At 39.3% G+C, this 16,425-nt stretch overlaps 1 protein-coding gene across 12 annotated transcripts in view; it reads left to right on the top strand.

Moving 5' to 3' along the window:
- Positions 1 to 16,425, top strand: part of PDE4D (phosphodiesterase 4D) — a 1,946,032-nt gene that overhangs the window by 248,314 nt on the left and 1,681,293 nt on the right. For all 12 annotated transcript variants that reach the window (XM_072599359.1, XM_072599367.1, XM_072599363.1 and 9 more), the window contains exon 2: positions 10,641 to 10,702. The gene's annotated coding sequence lies outside the window, so the exon portion shown is untranslated. The remainder of the gene's footprint in view (positions 1 to 10,640; positions 10,703 to 16,425) is intronic.

Genomic DNA, 16,425 nt, shown 5'->3' on the forward strand with positions numbered 1-16,425 from the left:
ACATTTTGACACAATATTTATCCTCCTTACCAGGACGACCCAATATGGATTATTGATTATTGGTATGAATTAAATATTTACGAAGGGCCTACTACTTTGTGTGAAGTGACATTTCTTTACAACGAAGAATCAGAGTTTGAAAGCAAATGTCTTCTTTTTTTTTTTTTTGGTGGAGGGGAGAGGCAGAAATGCATGCAGTGATTCATGACTTGCCCAGCGTAAGTATCTGAGGCTCCATTTGAACTCAGGTCCTCCTGACTCCATGGCCAGCTCTCTATCTACTGCCCTGGTTAGCTTCCCTGAAAGCAAATGTTTTAAAAGTCATTCTCCTACATCTTGTCTTCATGTTGATAAATAAGATGAAGGGGTTTTATCCCCTTCTATTCGGAGGCTCAGGCACGTGTATGAATGGCTGCTGATAGGAAGTTGGAACACGCCTTCCATTTACGGAGTTAGGCCCTTCTATGACATAGGAGCTTAGCTGAATTCAGGGCCATGGATCACATGGTCTCTGAAACCATGCCACACTTTGCCTCCTCTTCATACAGTGATTTCAATTGTTCTATTTCTTTCTCAAACAGGAAATGTTTCTTAAATGCAGCTGGCTTGTGCTCTCTTGGGTTCTTTTCTTCTTCCTCTACCTTCTTGCTATTCATCAGTAGCAGAGAATTCCCCTTTCCCCTTCCATTTCTCTGCTTTTAGTTGCAGTTCTCTTTGAATATTTCCCAAGTTGTTTGGTACATCCATCCCGCCTCCCACTCCCACCCACATCTGCACCAGTATAGTCACTGAATTAATAACAATGACCCCAGCACCTGTGTTTGTGGCTAATGGAGTCCAATTCCCAAACTACCCAATGAACTGGACTCTAGATAAATAGCATTGAGAAAAACAGAAAGTGGTTTCTCACAATACAATGTCCAAGAGCTGTAACTTGGCCTCCTGCCCACATATTTGCCTTTTATCATTCTGGGTCATAAGGTCCCAGATGATATGCACTATTTCTCCCTACAAGTCAAGTGGACTACCTCCTGGTGGCAAATTGCATGTGACATTATGCTACCATCAACATTATCCTTGTCTGGGAAGACTGGCCAGGTCATCTGTAGCAATTTCTATCCCTGCAAGCCTTTCAGCTCACCCTGCTGTGGATGCACTGCTGGATGTCTATTCAGGATTCATTTGCAGGACAGCTGTGCTGACCAACCTGGCTGACAGCTGTCCAGACACTGATAAAGAAGGTAACCTTAGGGACAGGGACTAGATAGCTTTAATGCTGATCAATCTGTCTTCCCTCTGAATGCTAAGCACAGACTGTCAGGTAAACAGTGTGATGTTGGGCTGAAGTGTAAGTCTTTATATGGATATGGACAAACATGCATATGTATTGTCCAGAAATACATATTAGCAATCAATTGATAACTATAATAATAAGAGAGTGAGTAAAGTATATTTTAGTAGAGGGATGGGAACATAATAAACATCAGCAAAATCCCCAAGTAGAACACAGATTTTCCTTGTTGAGGGAGATTTCCAGAAGGAATTGTGACATAAAAACAAAAAGAATAATAGCATCATAGATGCAGAGCTTGCTGAAAGCGTCCTCCCACACCATCGAGTTCAACCACCACATCAATAAAACTTATTTTGAGAAAAAAACAAAAACATCGAGTGAAATGGCTTCAATTTAATTCTACAACTTGGCAAAAATTTATTAAACACCTGCAGTGTACAGGTCCCTATTCTACATGTTAGAAGAGATAGAGTTTCCAGTGTGGGATATTTAATTAATTGGATGTGTCAGTGAAACATGGTCTCTGTCATGGGAAGTCTGGTTCTTCCAAAGCAAACAAACAGTCTAGGAAGAGAACAGCTGTCACACGCACACACACACACACACACACACACACACACAACACACACACACACATCCAGTGAGAGTATTTTTGGCCACCTTCAGGATTCGTAAGTAATATAAAATTAAGATACAAATAGGTAAAAAAGATCATAAAATTCCCCTAGAGGAAACAAAAGTACCTGAAACAGATCTTTGACAATCTCCATCAAAACAAAACCAAAACAAAATGAAAAGAAGTCTAATAGCCATGATAAAATGTTCAAGCTAATCATTTTATCTATTCACTAAGTAAAGAGAGAGGGAAAATGATAATGACTCTGTCTTGAGTAGAGAGAGCACTAATATTAATGAGAGTTTAATCTCAGAATTATGAGGTTAGTATCCAGGGGGTGGATGCAAGAAGTAGCTTTTTAGACTAGCCTCTGGAGCTAGAGACTCCTCACTGGGATGTTATGGAGTCTTGGGATCTCTTCTGAGACATTTCAAAGCTCCTGGGGAATGAGGAGGTGGAGACAGCAGAGCCCTTTGCTTATTTATTCTGGTGACTTAAGTCAAAAGCCAAGAGCACTTATCAACTACAAATGGGCTTATTGAACTCATTTTGATTCAATCCTGATCCTATGGCTAATTAAGGGACTTTAAGAGCTATACTGATCATAAATTCATAGCCTTAGAGTCAAAGGTTTAGAGTTACAAAGGGTTTTAGAGGGCACATAGTTGCACCCCTCATTTGACAGAGGAGGAAATTGAGGCTTAGAGAACATTAGGTCACTTTTTCAAGACAACAAGGTATAAAAATCTCATGTTATTTATTGGTGTCAATGCCATCACTTCCATGTGCCCAGTGATTATATATTAGGTTCCTTTAAGATTGTGATCTTTAAACTTTTTTGTTCACATATCCCAATAAAGGAACTGTTCAAACAATCTCTGTCTCTCCCCTCTTCTCCAACTTCCCCTTCCTCTCCTCCGTTTCTCTCTCTCTCTCCCTATTTTCCTTTCTCTCCCTCCATATTGATTTGTTATATATGCACTACTATACTGATAGATATGTATGTTATAAAACATGCACAAGTTGAAATTATGAAAATGATCAGATAAAGAGGAGATAATATTTGATCCTAGACTTAATAGGAGCCACTGGAATCTAGGAACCGACATGGTCAGAACTGCACTTTAGGAAAAATCACTTGGCAAACAAATGAAGGGTGTAGAGAGGAGCAGGGAGATCAGGCATAGTAACTAGTTAGGAGCTTATTTTAATAGTTCAGGTTGGGGTTGTGGGGTGCGAATCTGAACTAGGATGGTGACTCTATGAGTGGAGAGAAGGGGATAGATATGAAAGATGTTGTAGAAGTAGAATCTACAAGATTTATTAATTGATCACATACATGGGGGGAAGAAGAATGAGGAGTCATGGATGACACTGAGGCTTTAATCCTGGGTGACCAAAAAGATGGTCATGCCTTTGATAGTAATAAGTAAGTCTGAAAGAATGAATGGGCTGTGAAAAGGATAAAGATTTTGTAGTTAGAGCTTCCATCTTTCACAATTCATTCATGCCTGTCATCCTGTGCAACCCACTTTGTCCCACCAAAGCCAAAAGAGGAGAAGGGGACTCTCACTTGTTGGTCACTTACCTGGAGTGCAGAGTTCACCCTCTGGAAATTGCTTGCTATAGCCATTAGTGGATCAGGGTGAAAATAGGAAGATGAATATAGGAATTTTCCCAGTGGTTGCTCTGCAGCCACTATGGGTATTTGGGAAGAAAGTCATTTTCCTTATTATTGCCCTCAGGGCTCAAAACCTGACTCAGAAGTGGAGAAGTTGGAAGTTTGTACAATGGACACAGGAGTGAAATAAGGGAGAATTGGGGATTAGGGTTAGGATGACAGTGTTGGAGTCAAGGACAGTGATTAGATGTTGCTGGGAAGCTGAGATGAAATGCATGTTCCTGTCTTTTGATTGGATGATCACATACTTCTTGGGTTCAGGTGACAGTCCATCCACTGGGCCTTGCCCCCATTGGAGATCATCACTCTAAAGGAATTATTTACCAATTTATTTACCTCCTACTATGGAGGAGAAACTTGAGGGTGGAGATCATCTCTTTAGGGCAGAGCTTCTTAACTTTTTTGTATATATATGTGTCATGGTCCTCTTTGGCAAACTCTTAAAACATGTGGACCTCTATTCATAAATGTGGTTTTAAATGCATAAAGCACATAAGATCATAAAGGAAATGAATCATATTGAAATAAAAATGTCATTTTCCCCCATTCAAATTCATTGTCCTCCTTGAAATCTAGGGGTGGGTATCCCAAATTAAGAAACTCTGCTCAAATTAAGAAAACTATTGCATTCCATTTCAGTAACCATCTAAAAGAGTCAGAAGGTACATTTGCTCTATGGTTGTTGTTGTGTTTGTCCTTCCTTCTTGAAGAGGACTATGACATCAAGATGATGACATGACTTGCAGTTGATTTTGATTTGAGTGAGGGAGGGCTCTGCAAGGTCACCAGCTTCTCTTTCTCCTCCAGGGCCATGTGGGTCCAGTGGCCAGATGTTTATCAGGATGACTGGAGATGACCCAGGATGAAATGTGGGACCCTAGCCATTTTAGGCTAAGGTCGTATCAGATTCTCACTTTGAGTGAGACACACCCATTCAATGAATAGGTCTCTTTAAGTAGTTACTCAAGGGATGGCCCCTTTTAACAAAAAAAAAAAAAAATCAAACTGGGAGGGGAAAACACTCAAGGTTCCTGGGTAAAAGAGAAGCAGTTACTATGCTCTGTGGTGGGGAGAGGAAGAGCCCCTCCCTGCATCATGCATCCTCCAAGGGGTTTTACACTCACTTTATGCTAGCTCCCAGCACAGTACATAATAGATATGAGTGAATACTAGTCTGATGGATTATAACATCAAAAAGAAACAAATGCAGGGTGGTGGAACATAGCACTATAGCCTTGCTTTGACTTCACTGAAGGACCCAAAGACCCCTTTTCAGCTTTTCTCAAAATGTTTTCAAACCACAAAGGTCTTTCCATTTTCACATTGAGGGTTTTTGAAAATTGGTATTGATAAGGCAGCTTGAGTGTGGATGCTCCTAACTTTTGACAAGTCACATGGTAGTTACATTGTCATCAGAACCATTAACAGAAGTTTATCTACTCACCTAAATCTGTGTAGAGGATCATATTACACCACAGTGGCTTTTTCTAAACCATATACTATGCTGTAGAGCACAGTGGCTCTTGTCTCAAGGCTTGAAAAGCCTGATTGGTTCTAGGACTCCCTCCACCCGCGCCAAGGACAGGATTCAGTGTAAGGACCATTCATTTCAGCATCTGGGGAGTTGAAGGTAGCGAGGAACATTGGTAATAACTATTCCATATTGCTATTTTTTTTCAAGCTTTTATTTTATTTTTTTAATTTTTTAAAATTTATTTATTTAACTTTTAACATTCATTTTCACAAAATTTTGGGTTCCAAATTTTCTCCCTTTTTGCCCCCTCCCCCACCCCAAAACACTGAGCATTCTAATTGCCCCTATCACCAATCTGCCCTCTCTTCTATCATCCTTCTCTGCCCTTGTCCCCTTCTTCTCTTTTGTCCTGTAGGGTCAAATAACTTTCTATACCCCTTTACCTGTATTTCTTATTTCCTAGTAGCAAGAACAGTACTCGACAGTTGTTCCTAAAACTTTGAGTTCCAACTTCTCTTCCTCCCTCCCTCCCCACCCCTTCCCTTTGGAAGGCAAGCAATTCAATATAGGACAAATCTGTGTAGTTTTGCAAATGACTTCCATAATAGTTGTGTTGTATAAGACTAACTATATTTCCCTCCATCCTATCCTGCCTCCCATTGCTTCTGTTCTCTCTTTTGATCCTGTCCCTCCCCATGAGTGTTGACCTCAAATTGCTCCCTCCTCCCAATGCCCTCCCTTCCATCATCCCCCCCACCCTGCTTATCTCCTTCTCCCCCACTTTCCTGTATTGTAAAATAGGTTTTCATACCAAAATGAGTGTGCATTTTATTCCTTCCTTTAGTGGAATGTGATGAGAGTAAACTTCATGTTTTTCTCTCACGTCTCCTCTTTATCCCTCCACTGAAAAGTCTTTTGCTTGCCTCTTTTATGAGAGATAATTTACCCCGTTCCATTTCTCCCTTTTTCCTCTCAATATATTTCTCTCTCACTGCTTAATTTCATTTTTTTTAAGATATGATCCCATCCTCTTCAATTCACTCTGTGCATTCTGTCTCTGTGTGTGTGCATGTGCATGTGTGTGTGTGTGTGTGTATGTGTGTGTGTGTGTGTGTGTGTGTGTGTGTAAGCCCACCCACTACCCAGATACTGAAAAGTTTCAAGAGTTACAAATATTGTCTTTCCATGTAGGAATGTAAACAGTTCAACTTTAGTAAGTCCCTTATGACTTCTGTTTGCTGTTTACCTTTTCATGCTTCTCTTGATTCTTGTGTTTGAAAGTCAAATTTTCTTTTCAGCTCTGGTCTTTTCATCAAGAATGCTTGAAAGTCCTCTATTTCATTGAAAGACCATTTTTTCCCCTGAAGTATTATACTCAGTTTTTCTGGGTAGGTGATTCTTGGTTTTAGTCCTAGTTCCTTTGACTTCTGGAATATCCTATTCCATGCCCTTCGATCCCTTAATGTAGAAGCTGCTAGATCTTGTGTTATCCTGATTGTATTTCCACAATACTTGAATTGTTTCTTTCTAGCTGCTTGCAGTATTTTCTCCTTGACTTGGGAACTCTGGAATTTGGCCACAATGTTCCTAGGAATTTCTCTTTTTGGATCTTTTTCAGGTGGTGATCGGTGGATTCTTTCAATATTTATTTTGCTCTCTGGTTCTAGAATATTAGGGCAGTTTTCCTTGATAATTTCATGAAAGATGGTGTCTAGGCACTTTTTTTGATCATGGCTTTCAGGTAGTCCCATAATTTTTAAATTGTCTCTCCTGGATCTATTTTCCAGGTCAGTTGTTTTTCCAATCAGATATTTCACATTCTCTTCCATTTTCTCATTCTTTTGGTTTTGTTTTGTGATTTCTTGGTTTCTCATAAAGTCATTAGCTTCCATCTGTTCCATTCTAATTTTGAAAGAACTATTTTCTTCAGTGAGCTTTTGAACCTCCTTTTCCATTTGGCTAATTCTGCTTTTGAAAGCATTCTTCTCCTCATTGGCTTTTTGAACCTCTTTTGCCAATTGAGTTAGCCTATTTTTCAGGGTGTTATTTTCTTCAGCATTTTTTTGGGTCTCCTTTAGCAAGGTGTTGACCTGCTTTTCATTCTTTACTTGTATCTCTCTCATTTCTCTTCCCAGTTTTTCCTCCACTTCTCCAACTTGATTTTCAAAATCCTTTTTGAGCTCTTCCACGGCCTGAGCCCATTGGGCAGGCTGGGATACAGAAGCCTTGACTTCTGTATCTTTGCCTGATGGTAAGCATTGTTCTTCCTCATCAGAAAGGAAGGGAGGAAATACCTGGTCACCAAGAAAGTAACCTTCTATAGTCTTATTTTTTTTTCCCTTTTCTGGGCATTTTCCCAGCCAGTGACTTGACTTCTGAATGTCCTCTTCACACCCACTTGGCCTCCAGATCTGCCCAGCCAGGGCTTGGGGTCTGAGATTCAAATGCTGCTTCCCAGCCTCAGGGCTTTGGATGGGGGTGGGGCTGCTATTCAGTGTGAGATTAAGTTCAGGTGCTCAGGTGGGGGCAGGGCTACCTCACGGGGCTCAGTTCCCTCAGGGGGTTTATGCAGAGACCTTCAACAATGGATCTGGACTCCTGCCTGCTTGGGGAGCCCCTGTCTGCTGCTGCCCCTGCTGCTGCCTCCAGAGGGGGCCTGAGTTATGGGGACACCCCACTCCCCTCCCAGCACGCCAAAAAGACTCTCTCGCTCACCCACAGCGCCCGTGGGTGGAGGGATCTGTGTGGTTGCTGGAGATTTGGTCCCTGAAGCCTGCTCAGATCTACTCCTCTCGGCACTGAGCGGCCAAGGCAGGGCTGGGCTGGGCTCTGGTCCGGGGTGTGACAGACCTTTCACTGGTTTTTCAGGACTCTCTGAAACAGAAACCTCCTCTGCTTCGTTGTTCTGTGGCTTCTGCTGCTCCAGAATTTGTTGGGAGTTCTTTTTTAGATATTTTATGGGCTGTGGGTTTGGAGCTAGCGTATGTGAATCTTTCTACTCTGCCATCTTGGCTCCTCCCCCATATTGCTCTTTTCAATAGCATCCAGCTTTGAGCTGAAAGTCAATTCATAGCAGTTAATGGTGTGGCATATTGGGTTTTCAGATGCACTGTCCTCTCAAATGAACTTCTGAGCCCTTCTTCCTACTTATGTGACTTGCTATGGACTTAAAATAAAACTGATCAGTGGGATCTGAGTGACTTCTGAAAAATACTCAAATCCTGAGTATGCTCTTGTCATTCCTCTGCCTTTCTAATTATTTAGTACTTACATCAGGGGTTCTTAAGGTATGGTCTACAGACCCTTAGTGGGTCTATAGATAGATTTTTGGGGTGTCCATGAACTTGAGTAGGAAGAAAATTACATTCTTATTTTCACCAGTTTCTAACTGAAGTTCAGCATTTCTTTAAATTATTGAAAAAATTATTCTGAGTAAAGGTCTCTAGGCTTCACCAGACCACTAAAGGGTCCACAACATGAAGTTAAGAACCCCTTTGTTTATCTCTTTTCACCTGCAATTGACTGTGAATATGCTCTATTTTTCTTTTAAAACATTTTATCTTTCATTATTGGACTCTTAGCCCTAGTAAGAACATCAAATGACATTCACCAAGGAGAGCTATATCTGCCAAAATTCTCTAAGTGTAGGAATGAAATTTATCTTCTGAGGTGTCTTCATTTCTCAGTGGTATTTTTATTTCTCTTCTTGTTTAAGCTCTTTGTAAGCAGCCCAATAGTCAGGCAAGACACAAGCAGCAAGCACCCTAGAAACACTACCAATGCCTCTTTTTTTCACATCTCTGTACTTTTTATAATACATATCACAACCTCTATGAAAAGCCTCAATAAATGCACTGGAAGAAAAAATCTGCTTCATTATCCAAGCTAATAGCTGCTCCAGTTTGACATGTAGGAGTTTTGCTTCCTTAAGTGGTGTTAAAAGCAGTGTGTTTGATACCATCTTGTCTCCTTGGAGTCCATCCTGAATATGTTTTCTTATATCTCACCCATTTGGTTATTTGTTTCTGCACCTTCTGTCTCCCTTATCAGATTGTTAACTCAGTGAAGCAGCTCATGTTTTTTTGTTTGTTTGTTTTTGCTTTTTACTGAAGGACATCCCCTCATCACCTATACCAGTCACCATTGTCATCAAGGAATATTTTATTAAGTGCCCTTTTGCTTTACATAAGAGGTTCATTGAATTCAAGGCTGGAAGCCTGGATAAGTAGTAAGCTGGGCACTTGATAGGTACTTGTCAAATAAGGATAATTTGTGAAAACCAAATTTTATAAAATAAATATACCTTGGGTTCTGTATTTTCCATGAGATTCTGGAAAGAATGGTTAATTTTTAGTTTAAATGATGTCTACTAAATTACCCACAAGCCTCTGAGGGCAGGTTGTGGCAGTATTATCAGAGTTTCCTATTAGAGTTTCAAGTTTGGGAAATTCACCATCTCCCTTGAACAAATACTGTATTCTAGCTGATGAATGTTCTGCTTATCAGCTTTGCTGAGCAGATGTTCTTTGATCTACATGTTAAAGCTCAGAATATTAAGCACTAACCATTGCTGCAAGAATCACAAGAGCTGGGGTACTGGGTCCGCTCCCTTTTTGTACCCAGGCATGTAGTTTGGGTCTGGTTCAATTCTGGAAAACCTCAAGCTCTTTGGCTCATTAAACACCCTACCTTGGCACCTCAGGAACAATTTTACTTATAGCTTGGGCTATGGCTTAAATATAGTTTCCTTATAAAAGAAGTGTACTTAGTGTACAATATACATCTGGTATGGAACCTACACAGAAAAGAAATGGTAAATGTAAAACAAAACACCGAGTCTTAATAGAATGCCTAAAAATGGGATCCAGTAACTTAATCTTTCACCATTGTCACAATCTGTTAGAAGTCTAATACCTAAACATCATCAGATTAGAAAGCAGTTTGTAGGACTGATAATGGGCATTTCAAATTCCACCCTGTCTCTGCACTGTTCAACTCCTGACACAAGTCAGCTGGTAAAACAGTCAAGCTTTCACCAGTCATTTTGTCAATGATTATCCAAAAACTTACTTCTGTCCCAATAGGATTCAATACCTCCGAACCTCTCAAATTCTCAAAGTACCTTTTTATACTATATTATGAAAATACTTGTTTTGTAAATTAAATTTTGTTAATTAAAAATTCAATAAATAAAAATTTAAAAACAAAAAAGAAACAAAAATACAAAGTAGGTTCCAAGCCTGCATCCAATTCAATATACATATTTATTTATCTATAATTAAAAAAAGAACAAACATAAAGGAGACAGCCTGAACCGGCTCAGGCTTGCATAGGTAGGTTATATATTTTAGGTTTCATGTGCTCGCAGCAGAGTTACACTGAGTCTTTGATGTGAACAAATAATTCAGATGACTAAACATGGTGAATCTTACCTTCTCGTCATTTATCTTGGGTTTCAACTGCTTATTAACTATTTTTGTTTTACTGTTAAAATTTTAAAAAATATATTGGTAAAGAAAACAGAAGCAAAAGACAAGCCGAGTGATTTTCCCTTCTCTCCCTCTCTCTCATTTAGGTCATAAGGTGTAGGGATCGAATCTGAAGCGGCCAAAAGTGCAGAACCACGCTGGTGATCAGGTAAGGTTTGGAGGAGTATAAAAACACCAGATGTTAGGTACAAGCATCCAGGTACAAATATAAGATCTGAAGGACTAGATCTGTAGTCCAGGTAGCTGGGTAAGTTAGGTCAAGATGCCTGAAATCTGAATATGGGTATGATATTAGTGTAAAGGATGGCTGAGTTAGCGGCTCTTTTTATATTTCCAGCCAATGCTGGAAATCAATCAGCTCAAACCTACTGAGCATCTACTAAGAGCAAGGTGTTGTGGAAAACCATTGCTTTCAAGCGTAGTATATGCAAGCTGTTGTGCGAATGCCTAAATACAAAAGGAACTGTATTATGCTGAATATAAGCTACCCTGAAATAAAGATAAAATACTGACCACACTGCTAAAGGAAGATCTATTTGAAAGGGAGAAAACAGTATATATATTTTTAAAAAGTTATGTAGAATTACCACATATAAAAATATGTACCTAATTAGAAAAAAAGGTGTTAATTTTCTAAAAGCAAACAAGTAAAGATGAAGCATTTTGTATAGGAGACAGAAGGCTGAAATTGGAATCAGAAAAAACCAGGTTAGAGTTAAGCCCCGAATACCAGCAGTGTGGCTCTGGGCAAGTCATTCAACATCTTTAAGTCACATTTTTTCTCATTGGTAAAATGGGGGCAGTATTAATTCCTATCTTAGACAGCTGTTGTGAAGACTAAAGGAGATAACATATTTAAAAAGACCTTTGATTTTACTGGTGTAGGGAACTGTGGGTGTAGACATGGCATCTGCAACTGATAGTCTTTCTTAGAGAGCTTCTCCTAGACCACCAAAGGAACAAGTGACTTGCCCAGGATCACACAGCCAGTGTATGACAGAGGCAATTCTTCAATCCAGGTTTCTGTAGCTTCAAGGCTTGATTTCAATCTACTATACCTTGCTGCTTCTCTAGGAAAAAGGGTTTTGTAAACCTTAACTTATTATAGCAATGTCAGCTGTTGGTTTATTATTAAAATTATTGTTAATGTGTTGTTCTTGTTACTTTATAAAAATGCAAAACACCAAAGGAATTTGAAGAGAATTCAGAGAAGTGGAGAACTTTATGGTGGAAAACTGAAATGAGAAGTTGAATTTTTCTTTGCTGAGCAGGAGAATGAAGGATGACTCAGTCTTCCTGGACTGATCATGACACCTCCCTTCTTTCACTTAAACCATTCCTGGGAGAGCCATTCACTCAGTTTTGTTTTTTTAAAACTCTACATATTTTGTGTATATGTTTATTTTCATGTTTATTTTCAAGCCTATGGTTTCGTCGCTGGAATAGCTCATGGTGAGGAACTTCCTCTGCCAACATGAATCAGTATATTTGCTACAATTTATAGTCTTAAAAAGTTGCCTGAGGACAATGAGATTATTTAGGTCATTTAGTCCCTGACTCTGACAACCATAAGTGTCAGAAGAGGGACAGGAACACAGGTCTTCTTGAGTCGAAGGCCAGCTCCCTATACCCTGTGATGCCATGCTACCACTGGAAATTGTACTACCTCTATAGTCAGAGAAACTTCATTCATATTCTTCCTCCAATGCTCACTGCTTGTGTGACCTCAGGCAAGTAACTTGACCCTTCTGAGCCTCAATTTCCTTTTCTGTAAATTGAGGGGTTTGTATTGGATGATTTCTGAGCTCTAAATTGTTGATCATCTGCCCTTATGACATATTAGTATTATTATGTAGCCACTCATGTAGTTGGGATTTTTTTTCAGCTAAAATGTAGTACTTTATATCTATCCCAAATCAAATTTCATTACCCTAGATTTGGCTCAGCATTTGAGCCTACTGAGATTTTTGGAGGATGCTGGCATTGTTGCCCAACATACTAGCTAGTTTTTCCAGCCGTGTGTTAACTGAGAATTTGATGTGTGCCATCATGGTTAAACATGTTGAACAGAACAAAAAAAAAGAGCCAGTGCCATAGGCTTGTTATACTCACCTGGGGAAGGGAGAAAGGAAGGAAGAGAATAAGCTTTTATATAACAGCAATTACTTGCCAAGACTGTGCCAAGTGCTTTACAAGTACAATACTAATGGCAATTATAACTAGCATTTATATAACACTTACTGTGTGGCAGGCACTGTGCTATGTGCCTTAGAATTATTATTTTGTTTGATCCTTACCACAGCCCTGGGATGTAGGGGCTATTATAATCCTCATTTTACAGTTGAAGAAATTGAAGCAAATCTAGGTTAAGTGACTTGCCCAGGGTCATACTGCTTGTGTCTGAGGTGGAACTTGAACTCAGGTCTTGCTGACTCCGGACTTATTGCTCCATTTATTGCTCCACCTAGCTGCTTTTATGTCTTATTAATTGTCTACCAGAGATCTCATCCTTAATTTCTGATAGAAAGCTTCATTCTCCTCTAGAAATCTCCTCTTTAAATTGACACTGATCCGTTAATTCCTATACTTTGGGTCATGTCATTCAACCAGTTCTGAGTCTTAATTGTACTATAAGCTGCCTTAGATTTCTTTAGCATATTCACGAGGAGAATATATGAGGTTTTAGAAAATTCCCTTGCTGAAGTCCAATCATGCCTATAGCAGTCTCCAGCCTCTGGATTTATAAATCCAGTAATTTTGGACAAAAAAGAAATGAGATTAATCTGGTATGAGCTGTTCTCAATAACCCTGTGCTGGATTTTAGTGATTGCTATACTCTTTTTAAAATTCTCATAAATCCTTCCTTTAAAAATATGCTTTAGAATTTTCTCAGGTGATGAACCTTTCCAGCATTAAGTTTCAAGACTTTGCCCTCTTTCTTTTTCCACTCCCCTTCCATTTCCCCCTGTGCTTCCCTTCCCTTCCCCTTTCCTTTCCTTTCCTTCCCTCCCTGACTGCTGCATGAATGTGTTCCTATTTTTAATATTAACTTTCATGTGAAATGGTCATTTCTTCCTAGGATTCTAATCATTTTTGCTTTGGCAAACAGTTACCCCTTATTAGCCATAATGAGGTCCAGAACAGTAGGTCTTCTTATCTTTTCCTATACCTTTTGAAGCGTGACTTTATCCAGAAAGGATAGGGACAAGGACTGGACTTGTAAAATCATTGGAATAAAGAATTGTCCAGTGAGGAAAGTCCCTCTACCAATGCAAGTCAGTATCTTCTCTGCAGCTCATTGTCTTAGAGCATTGGTGTCAAACTCAGACAAAAGTAGGGACTACTAACCCATCCATTAGGATCTCTGGGGGCAACATATTGACTTAGAAAACCACGTATTCATATTATTTATGTTTCACTGTATTTTTATCTCTTTTATTAAATATATTCCAATTACATTTTTATCTGGTTCCCTGTGCACTTGGGAGGGTTGTGGGCTGCATGCACCTCCTATTTGACAATTTTTGCTTAAGAAGTTGCCTGGAAAACTAAGAGGTTAAGTGACTTGTGCAAGGACAAAGTCCAGTATGTGTTAGGGGTGGGAATTGAATGCTTTGAGGGCATCTCTCTATCTACTCTGCCATACTGCTTCTTAAAATAAGTACATAATAAATTTGCAGTTTTATATGCCATCATCTTTTTAAAAATTATTTTGCTATGTTACTGAAATGCTTGTTTTATTCCATAAATTGAAAATAAAATAAATTAAAATTAAAATAATAAAAACAACCCTTTTATCATTTGCTTTTCTTTTGGAGTCTAGAAATGTCCAAATGTTTGGAGTTTTCCATTATCATGTCTCTGTGCCCCATTTGTGATCTATTTCCTAAACTAATTGCCTGTTTCCTTCTTTTAGTCAAGTGGTTGATAGATGTCTTTCATTAAAAGAATACCTTTGGAACATCTCTTAGATGTTTTGTTTTCTTCTCTGCTACTGTCACTACACAGGTTCTAGCCTTTGTCACTTTAGGAATGGGTGATTGCAAATAATCTTCTAGTTGGTCTCTAGGCTCTCCCTGCTCCAATACATCATCCACTGTGATTTTCCCAAAGATTAGTTATTGTCATATGAACCTTCTCCTCAGACTCCAATGGCTCTCTTTCAGCTCTAAAACATACGTTTCTCTCTTTGTTACTTGAAGCCCATGATGATATGGCCTCTCTTTACTTTTCCAGTCTTTTTGGACTTTATTTCCCTTCGTGTAATCTATGATCCAGCAACTCTAGTTTCCTTGATGTTCCTCTCACAGGACCTTCTATCTCCTGACTCAATTTCTTTGTGCTGGCTGTCTGCCATGCTTAGAATGCTCTCCCTTCTCACCTGGCTTTCCTGACTTCCTTTAAAATTTGACTCACATCCCATTTCCCACAGGAGGGCTTTTCCTTCCAACTCTCCATCAGCACCTTCCTCCTAGAATTATCTTCTATTTGCACTCCATATATCTTGAATGTACAGTTATTTCTATGTTGTCTCCTCCATTAGAATGTAAACCCACTGAGGGCATGGATCCTTTCATTATATCTCTAGGACTTAGTACAGTGCCTAAGTATATATATATATATTACTTAATAACTGCCTGTTGACTGAAAAATGGACAGAGTTGTCCATGGTAATACTTGTGGCAAATTGCTGGAGTCTGGAATTGAATCATGGAAGTTAATGAAGTTGGTAGCTGCAAGAGGAGTATTTGAGTTGATGAGGTGTGAATGAACTCAGTGCTCCATATTCTTTGTTCAGCGACACCTTCTGCCAGTCTCCCTTCACACTGAAATTTCGTAGCCTGAAACATAGACTTTGGATCTTCCTAAACATTCTCTTTGGCCATGTAAATTCCTGATTTTTACTCCATTTCTCTTTTGTTGTTGTTCAGCCATTTTTCAGTCACGTCTGACTCTTCATGACCTCATTTGGTCTTTTCTTGGAAAGATACAGGAGTGGTTTGCCATTTCCTTCTCCCGCTCATTTTACAGATGAGGAAACTGAGGCAAACAGGGTTAAGTGGCTTGCCCAAGGTCATACAGTTAGTAAGTGCCTGAAGCTGGATTTGAACTCATGAAGATGAGTCTTCTTGACTCAGGCTGAGCACTGTAACCACCATGCTGCCTACCTGCCTTACTTCTTTATCTGGTTCTAACTCTCATCTGTGGCCCTTTCAGTTCAACAACTTGAAGCCTGATACTGGCTTGTTAACAGTGCTGGTGACCTCTATTTGTGCTGAAAGTTCCCCATTACCATTCTTTCCTCATACCTGGAAGTGAAGAGGAAGGTTCATGTAGCACCATGGACACCACCTAGGCAGAATCATCAGATATTAGACCATCCTTAAGGACCTGAATAGTAATATATTGCCAATACAATATTACTTCCTTTTTTCTCCTCCATCAATATCCATTAAAATTCACCCTTTTGCTTTATTACTTCCTTATATGGAATCTTAATATATAAACTACTCCATTGTCTCTTTTATTTATTCTTTTTTTTTGAAAGAGGAATCAGATTAATCATGTTCCATTACTGAGTAATATGCCACCAAAGTCATAGCGATAAGTATGAGGCTAAATCTACCCTGTGCCATGATACTTTGCTCTCCTTATTACTCACACTTTACTCAGATTCTTTATTACTCATAGACATTTGCATAGACACCAAGGTAATTTTTTAGACTCTTGGCTATTTTCTCTTGAGAGTTATTGGTTTTTTCCATTGTTCTTCTTCTTCTTGTGACGTTCATGCCACTCCCTGTGGTATTGGGAGTGGTGAATACATGTGAGTATTTTTCTCTCTTCCTTTTCATCTTTCTTTCAAACATC

This window comes from Notamacropus eugenii, chromosome 4, assembly GCF_028372415.1.
Source record: "Notamacropus eugenii isolate mMacEug1 chromosome 4, mMacEug1.pri_v2, whole genome shotgun sequence".
NCBI classification, from domain to species: domain Eukaryota; kingdom Metazoa; phylum Chordata; class Mammalia; order Diprotodontia; family Macropodidae; genus Notamacropus; species Notamacropus eugenii.